At 39.0% G+C, this 9845-nt stretch overlaps 1 protein-coding gene across 3 annotated transcripts in view; it reads right to left on the reverse strand.

The window, feature by feature from the left end:
• The window catches only part of DLGAP2 (DLG associated protein 2), a 1035006-nt gene that overhangs the window by 733309 nt on the left and 291852 nt on the right, over nt 1-9845 (reverse strand). The window lies entirely within an intron of this gene.

Genomic DNA, 9845 nt, shown 5'->3' on the forward strand with positions numbered 1-9845 from the left:
ACACATCACCTCCTCCAAGATTGGCACTATTACTTGGTCAGACCATGCTCCGATCACAATCTCTCTTGACAACAACAACATTCGTCGATACCCCGATTATGGTGACTGAACTCGTTCCTGCTGAAAAACCAAGTCTACAAGCAACAGATAATTGATGCACACAGAACATTTTTCGAATTTAACGATACTCCTGATATATCCATAACCACTCCGTGGTCAACATATAAAGCATACATGAGAGGTATTCTGATACAACTAAGCCCGCATTAACAAAAACAGAACCCAACAAATAGATAACCTCCTAACATCAATCAAAACAAATGAAGAAAAAAACAAAAAATCTCAAGACCCAATAATCTCTGTATCTTTGACAGCAGATAGAAATAAATTAAGATCCCTTTTACTCCACAAATATGATCTAAATCTCCAGAAAATGAGAGCAAAATTCTACTCACTAGGTAACAAAGCCAGCTCGTTGTTAGCCAAATCGGTAAAACAAAAACGGCTGAAATCCAAAATAGCCTCAATTAAACATCCATCTATGAATACCCTTATCACAAACCCCCAAGATATAGCTAACGCCCTTGCAGTATACTACCAAAATCTTTACAACCTTAAAAACGACCCTAACACTATTCAACCGACAATCACATCCATACAACAATTTCTCCAAACAACCAACCTTCCTCAGCTATCCTCAGACCAACTTGACTCCATTTCTAGCCCAATATCGTCCAAGGAAATAGAAATGACCATTAAAACACTACCAATTAATAAATCACCAGGAAATGACGGATACACTAACGAATACTATAAGCACCTTGCCACAGAATTGTCACCACACCTGACCAAACTCTTCAATCACGCTGCCACCACAGGCTCATTCCCCAAAGACATGTTGCAATCTATCATAACGACCATACCAAAACTAGGCAAAGACCCCCAACTAGTCCAGAACTACAGGCCAATTTTGCTACTCAATACCGACATAAAACTATACGCGAAAATCATTTCTCGAAGAATTATGCCCTACCGACCCATCCTAATGCATCCAGATCAAGTAGGTTTCATCCCAGGTAGACAAGCACCCGATGCAACCAGAAGAATTATATCCCTCCTGCACAATTTAGAAAGCACTAAGACTCTCTCCTTGCTCCTATCTTTGGATGCAGAAAAAGCGTTCGACCGGATACATTGGCAATTCAAGCAACTCACAGTTCAAAAATTTGGTATCACAGGCTGGATGATGAAAGCCATCTGGTCATTATATTCTCACCCATCTGCTAGAGTTCTGACAGATGGCACACTATCCGATCCCTTCGACATATCCAACGGTACAAGACAAGGCTGCCCACTCTCCCCGATAATATTTACACTCCTTATTGAACCCTTAGCTTCCAAACTCAGAGAGGACAGAACATTCACAGGAATTACACATCTTAACATGGAACACAAAATTAGCCTATTTGCGGACGATATAATATTAATGGTGACCAACCCTAAAAAATCCCTCCAAGCGATTCGCTCACACCTATATACCTACTCCACAGTTTCATACTTCAAACTTAATGAACCCAAATCTTCCATACTTAACCTTCACATTTCAGCTCAACTCCAAACCCAACTAGCCAAACAATTCCCATGTTCATGGGAAACAAACAGCATTCCTTACCTAGGAATCAGACTCACACCAGCGACAGACCATCTATACATAGCAAATCACAAGATATTGCTTGAAACTATACCCTGAGAACTAAACACTTTACACACCTCAGAACTATCCAAACTAGGCCGCATGGCGACACTAAAAATGTATATCTTACCCAAAATCTTGTATATATTCCGCACACTCCCCTTACCAATCCCTAATTCATTTTTCTCTAAACTTCAAACAATCCTCACAAAATTCCTATGGACCTCAAAAAAACTGAGATGTACCACCAATCTTCTAATAAAACCTACAACTAAAGGAGGAGCAGGACTCCCACACCTCAAATCTTATTACACAGCTACACTCTTAGACCAGTTATATTTCTGGTGGAATCCTATGAAGGAAAAAATCTGGTCCATAATGGAAACCCTCCCTTTTCAACCACTTAAACCCCAAAATATACTCTTGACCCCACAGTCCACACATATGGAACCCCAACTAAAACATCCCTGCATTATAGCTTCCCTACAAGCTTGGCGGGACCTTCTATCCACTAAATTCAGAGACATTAAACATTCCCTCACTAGACCTATCTCAATGGACAAAACAAGGAATAACCAACATAACGGACCTCTACACCAATCAATCCTTATACCCCTTCCAAACTCTCCAATCCAAATATAACATTCCTACTACTGAAAATTTTACATACCTCAGAATCGCTCATTGCCTACGAACAACTAACTTACCCCACAACACTATAATACCAACTACAGCCTACATCTTCTTCGCCAAACCCCAATACCCGGGTAAAGGTATATCCACTTTCTATACACACCTCATAAACTCACAATTTACTCTACAAACAACCTCCCTAACCAATTGGGAAAAAATCCTATCAGCCCAAATAACTTTAAAATGCTGGGAAAATACCTTCAGCAACACTTATAAAGCTACCCGATGTAGCTCCCACAGGGAGTCATATTTAAAAATACACCACCAATGGTACCTGACCCCGGTTAAACTCTCTATCAACTATCCAAAACATTCCCCTACATGCTGGAGACTTTGTGGTGACCCAGGCTCAACAATCCACATTCTGTGGTCATGCAAATCACTTCGTTCCTTCTGGAATACTACATTCCAATTAATCTCTGAAATAAACAAAATTCCGTTAGTCCCGAACCCTCATTAGCACTCCTACACATTGGAATAGAGAAACTCCCTACACATTCCCGTACAATTATTGCCCACATACACTTTGCCGCCAACATTAATATTACTAGATTATGGAACACAAATAATACCCCCTCAATCACTTCATTAATTACAGACCTCAACACTCAATGTCAAATGGAAAAACTATCTGCAATTAACACTTCCTCCTACCACAAATTCAATATCCAGTGGACCCGATGGCTAAACCACCCAAACTGTTATGTACGACCCTGATGACATCTCAAGAGATGAAATCACACCCCACACCAAGACTGGTATCTCTTTAATTCCCCAGTTATATTCCTCCCACCCCACTCCTATCCCCCCCACCTCTCCACTAACACACACCCCCCACAATTCCCCCAACTCCCCACCAAGGTTCTTCAAACTCACACGAATACCTCTGATGATATTGCTAAACAAGACCAACTCCCCATCTGTCCAGGGGGCAGATCTACAACAAAATGACCTACCATATTTTGTCTACTGCAATATTGTATGATTGAACCTAATCTCTTTTCCCTGTTTTTCCCTGTTTATCTTTCCAAAACTCAATAATATAATGAAATATAAAGTAAGTGCAAGACAGAAAGGGGCATGTGATAGCTACAAAAAACCTGATAATATTACACTTTTAATTTAAAAAATGCAGTATTTTGGAATACAATTAATTGGTATAATTGTTTATTAAAGAGAAGAAAAACAATTGCATAGTAAGTAAGAGCGCAGGCCATTTGGAATCATTCATACATCCAATATTATTATTTTAATAGTATAATAACACAGTTTGGTCCAGAAAGTTTTTTCAGAGGGTACCCTGCTGTAATATATTAGAAATCAGGGTGTTATTGCCAAGTTTGCGATAACAGATGGTCACACAAAATGTTATATTAAAAAATTAATCATATGATGTTCTACTCAAAGAGTAATCAATAACACATTATTGATGAGTCTGGAAAAATGTCATTGTGTGTTTTGCATTGTCAGTGGCCCACACGATTTGTAACAATGTATTATGTTGTGTTTTCTAGGTTTTTTAAAGGCCAATTACACCAAACGTGATATATTGTTTTAGTTGGTACTTTGTGGGCTTCCAGTCCTTGAACCAGATTTTGCTGTGCAATCCCTATCTTTAGCACCCAAACATTTTGGTAGCCTTTTCTGAATGTACAAGTGACTTTTAGTTGGCATTCAAATGTCTAAAACTGTATAGTGATAAATGATAGTTGTATGGTAAATGGTAATTATATATTGTTGGATGTAGTAGTACGTATTTGGTACCTTCCACCATCAGATACTGTCTGATGTGTTAGATGTGTTATTAGTGGCAGAATTTGTTCTGATACATAGTGCTGCTTTCTCATCCTATATTTGCCCAGATATAGAAGACAGTCAAGCAATGTTGCTTCAATGTTGGGAAGGGCAAGTGAGCGATCTAGTTCAAAATTCAGACTGCTTATTGTGGTTACTATGCATGCTGGGAACTTACAATGATATACTGTATGGGAGACATGCAGTTAAAAAAAATTTGAGATTTGTATGGAATAGCAGGTCCCTTGGAAATTAGATAAAATAGTGGCAACACTACCCCAATACTGGCGTCCATCCTCTGAAGAAGTGCTTTTTGCACGAAAGGCCTCAGGAGGAGCCAAGTAGCAAGTGTGACTTCCAGACCACTGAGACCAAGAGGAGGTCTGGTGGTCTTCGTTTTTATGCCATTGCCGGGTTAGTACTACTATTTTCCTTTCATACCTACCTGTCCGTTATTGGCTTATGGTGTGTGGATATATGTGTGCATATGACCCAGGCATTATTGCTCCAATAAAGTTTTTGATAGTACCACACTATTGGCGTTCCCCTTTTTCTTTGACTCTCCTGTTGGAGAGTGCAGATATACATCTTCCATTCTTGGGGTGTCTGGAACCAAAAAAGGGGGATCTTTGTCTTTCTACCTTTGGATCTGGAGATATTGCTACACCCAAGGCGGACGAGAGTGTTGGAGAGGGAGGATCCGTGTGGTCTCTGGAGCTGTATACCTGGCTGGTCTTTTGGAATATATCATACACAGGCGCATTTTTAATGTGCGGTCGGTGAGTGCGCAATCTTGTTATTTTCCAGTCACCTAATGAGGAGAAGACCTGCACATATTCGACTATATTATCATGAGAAAGACTTTTAAATATATATTTTAAATATATATTTTATATGTTTTATACATTTCAATTTATTACTTTTTCAGCGCTGCACTATATGTTTATATTGTCTTCATTATGAGGTTTAGTGATCCCTTGAAGTGTTCAAGCAGCTGGTTTTTCTGAGCGCTCGCTTTATTCATTATCCACTACCCCAATACTGCTGCTGTTCTGAAGCACTAGCTTCCCTGCCAATCTGGCTTTTTTATGTTGGGTGGGTGAGGCACTGATACTCAACCTATGCAGGGTTAGTGGCAGTAAAATATTCTATGCAGAACAAATGCAATCAAATGCTATAGCTTTAGAACACAGTGACCAAATTGAGCTGGTGATATTATTTCTATATTTTTGACTAACAGTACCCAGGAAAAACTGTCAGATTCAGTTTGTACTGCATCAATGATTTCCATAAACACTATGATGTATGTTGCTGTCTGGGACATTCTAGAAGCCTACCAAGCACCTCAGTTGCAGCACAATAAAGTTAATAAAGCAGAACTAAACCCATAGATTTCCCAAAAGAAAGCACAAGGTGTAAATGTTCAATAAATGTTAATAAATCCCCAATCAAACATGCCAGTGTTGTTTTCTGCAGGGTATTCATTTACATTCTGCCTACTAGCACATGTGCTGACTGCAGCTGCTGAAGTAATAAGCAACGTTCAAACAAATGGATTTGCGGAAATGAGACCTCCAAGATGCACAGGCTACAACACACACAGTGGGCCTGCTGCAACTTGCAAGACAATATTGCCAAATGCTTTTTTGTTTTTTATTTAACAAGCTTGAATACAATTCAATATATCACCTTCAATTACTAAACTTCACTTTTCAACATGCTATGTAACTACCAAAAAAAAAAACCAAGGGTGCTTTCCTACTTTTTCAATGTGTATTACCTATAGGGAGCACAGATCACTAGCACCTCTCATGATCTTCATAAAATGCTGACTTTATTAATATGGATGTAGTAAATGAACTCTGATGCACTCAAAAAGAACCTGTCCATAATAATCAAGGTCCTGTTCTGGTGATTTCTGATATATTAAGTGCACTAAGTAGACTGAAACTAGACATACACAATTGCAAGAACAATTTCAGAAAGCACTCCCTTAAAGGTAGAAAGCACTCCCTTAAAGATAATGTGTAGGGATTTCATACAATTTGTCTTCTTTACAAAGGTCAAATCTCAAAAATGAAAATATCTTTAGTTAGGTAAATATATGGTACTGGATAGACATAAGGGAAAAAGAAGGTGCACTAACCTAGAGTACTGACTTTAAAAAGCTTTAATAAGAACAATATATTCACTAATGTAGCAAGTAAATGAATAAACCTCTCAATAATGCTTTTACTAGGCTTCAGCTAGAGAGAGCTCTAATGAATTGTATTGTGACTTCAGGAGACTGAAAACCAACAAACTCACATTAAACTCAGAATGCAAGGGAGCAGCATGTGTTTTTTGTCTCTTCTTTAAATACAGGTTAGTCAAACTTTGTTTATGCTGTCTTTTGTTCAGTTTTGTGATTTTTCTGACACTCACTTTTTCTGTTTAGTATCCCATATGTTAGAAATGGTAATTCTCTAATACAAATGAATCCACTTTTCCATATGACCTGCGCTTCCATGATAAAGAAAGTGATTATCTGTATAATATGATCCATTTCTTTTTAACACATTAAACTCAGAATGCAAGTGAGCAACATTTGTTTTGTGTCTCTTTAAATACAGGTACTGCAGGCTGTATCTTTGTCATACTTCTCACTTGATAATCCTGTAACATTCACATAAAAAAAAATAATTCAGAGCTTACTGGGTACATACTGATCCAAATTTCTGTATGAACTCCCATGGCCAGTGGAAAGCAATAACGTTGGGAAAACACCAGCAATGGGAGATGGAAACTTTCAACGTAACAGTCCAGACCAAAGTGTATATTGAGCTTCAGATGGCAGTTTCAACTTATGCAAATGTGTCCTAGAGGCAGGATACATTTAGGATAGTTCTCCCCTTCATTAGCCTGCTAGCAACAGCAACAACAGCTAGCCATACATTGCTGCAGATGGTGGCCGAAGCTTTCAATTAAGCTGTCGATTGGCCTGTTTACAGTCTGAATATTTGGTAATTTAATTCAGGATTTAATAAAGTCCTGAAAAATAATTTATGAATGTCAATGCTTACAACACTGATTCCTAACCCTCAGATTTTATGAAATGTTATTTAAGACTGTTTAATCATTTTGCCAAGTTGTTGTTAGCATAAAATGACACTAACTGAAGGAGTTATTGCCAGGTGGAAATTAAAGAGTTTACAGTTCATGCAATAGTTATACCTTGGTGGTCATGTGTTTCTGCATACTGTGTCATTTTCATTTTATTGACCTTGTGTGAAGTAGTTACATTATAGGACGCAAGCACAAATCATTTTAATCCAGTATAGAAGAAAACACAGCAAAACAGTTATTTTATATTCATTGCCTGTCGTCAATTAGTCACTGAGAATTTTAGGCACAGAAAATTGCCACCCACATTCTAAGGAATAGTAATCACCTGTAGATGTTATTTCAATGCTAATTATAACTTTCAACACACATTAAAATATGTTCTCCTCTATATGATTTGGGATGTGGTATAAAGTGATCTTTGGACACAGTATTTAATAAGGAAAGCAACAGAACCACCTACACTTTTAAGTCTATCATTACCTAATATAGTATCAACATGTCTTCTACAGTTTACAGTTTGAAATGATGATACAGTCATGGCCGAAATTGTTGGCACCCTTGATATTTTTCCTGAAAATCAAGTATTTCACACAAAAAAGGTATTGCATTAACACATGTTTTGCTATACACATGTTTATTCCCTTTGTATGTATTGGAACAAATATAAAACAGAGGCAGAAAAGCAAATATGACATAATGTCACACAAAACCCCAAAAATGGGCTGGACAAAAGTATTGGCACCCTTAACTTAATATTTGGTTGCACACCCTTTGGAAAACATAACTGAAATCAGTCGCTTCCTATAACCATCAATAAGCTTCTGACACCTCTCACCCGGAATTTTGGACCACTCTTCCTTTGCAAACAGCTCCAGGTCTCTCTTATTGGAAGGACACCTTTTCCCAACAGCAATTTTAAGATCTCTCCACAGGTGTTCAATGGGATTTAGATCTGGGCTCATTGCTGGCCACTTCAGAACTCTCCAGCGCTTCTTTGCCATCCATTTCTGAGTGCTTTTTGACGTATGTTTGGGGTCATTGTCCTGCTGGAAGACCCAGGATCTTGGACGCAAACCCAGCTTTCTGACACTGGGCCCTACAGTGCGACCCAAAATCCTTTGGTAATCCTCAGATTTCATGATGCCTTGCACACAGTCAAGGCACCCAGTGCCAGAGGCAGCAAAACAACCCCAAAACATCATTGAACCTCCACCATATTTTACCGTAGGTACTGTGTTTTGTTCTTTGTAGGCCTCATTCCGTTTTCGGTAAACAGTAGAATGATGTGCTTTACCGAAAAGCTCTATCTTGGTCTCATCTGTCCACAAGACGTTTTCCCAGAAGGCTTTTGGCTTACTCAAGTACATTTTGGCAAACTGTAGTCTTGCTTTTTTATGTCTCTGTGTCAGCAGTGGGGTCCTCCTGGGTCTCCTGCCATAGCGTTTCATTTCATTTAAATGTCGACGGATAGTTCGCGCTGACACTGATGCTCCCTGAGCCTGCAGGACAGCTTGAATGTCTTTGGAACATGTTTGGGGCTGCTTATCCACCATCCGGACTATTCTGCGTTGCAATCTTTCATCAATTTTCCTCATCCGTCCACGACCAGGGAGATTAGCTACAGTGCCATGGGTTGCAAACTTCTTGATAATGTTGCGCACTGTGGACAAAGGCAAATCTAGTTCTCTGGAGATGGACTTGTAACCTTGAGATTGTTGATATTTTGCCACAATTTTGGTTCTCAGGTCCTCAGACAGTTCTCGTCTCCTCTTTCTGTTGTCCATGCTTAGTGTGGCACAGACAGACACACAATGCAAAGGTTAAGTGAACGTCTCTCCTTTTTATCTGCTTTCAGGTGTGATTTCTATATTGCCCACACCTGTTACTTGCCCCAGGTGAGTTTACAGGAGCATCACATGCTTGTAACATTCTTATTTATCCGCAGTTGTGAAAGGGTGCCAATACTTTTGTCCAGCCCATTTTTGGAGGTTTGTGTGACATTATGTCGAATTTGCTTTCTTTCCTCCCTTTTTTTGTTTTGTCCCAATACACACAAAGGGAATAAACATGTGTATAGCAAAACATGTGTTAATGCAATACGTTTCGTGAGAAATACATGATTTCCTGGAGAAATATCAAGGGTGCCAACAATTTCGGCCATGACTGTATATGCAAATCCTTTCATCTGTTATTGTAATAATTTATTTGCAAAAAACTTGGTTCCGTGTGTTTTATGTACTTGTAGAGCTTCCTTCCTACACATTTTGTTGGTCAAAAGCTCATTGAACAGCTGCAAGACACATCTACATCTGACCTGAGAGATTCAGGTCATTTCATGAACAGTATGTCTCAAAACATGCCTCCTGTTTGCCTGGCATACAAAATGGAGATAGCTGAGACATTACCAGGATCCTAAAGAGTTAAATGGTCAAAAGGACCCCTAAAGCTAGTTCCCCAGTAAGAAGCTGGAGGCCCACTTGGGCCCCATGGGGTAGCCAGGTGCTTCAAAAAACTAATTTGGGGATCCTTCCCCAGGAGTGCCAAAGAGCCTAAGGCTACC

This window comes from Staurois parvus, unplaced genomic scaffold (genome assembly GCF_062004578.1).
Source record: "Staurois parvus isolate SC_StPar_1 unplaced genomic scaffold, SC_StPar_1.0 ptg000226l, whole genome shotgun sequence".
Taxonomy (NCBI): domain Eukaryota; kingdom Metazoa; phylum Chordata; class Amphibia; order Anura; family Ranidae; genus Staurois; species Staurois parvus.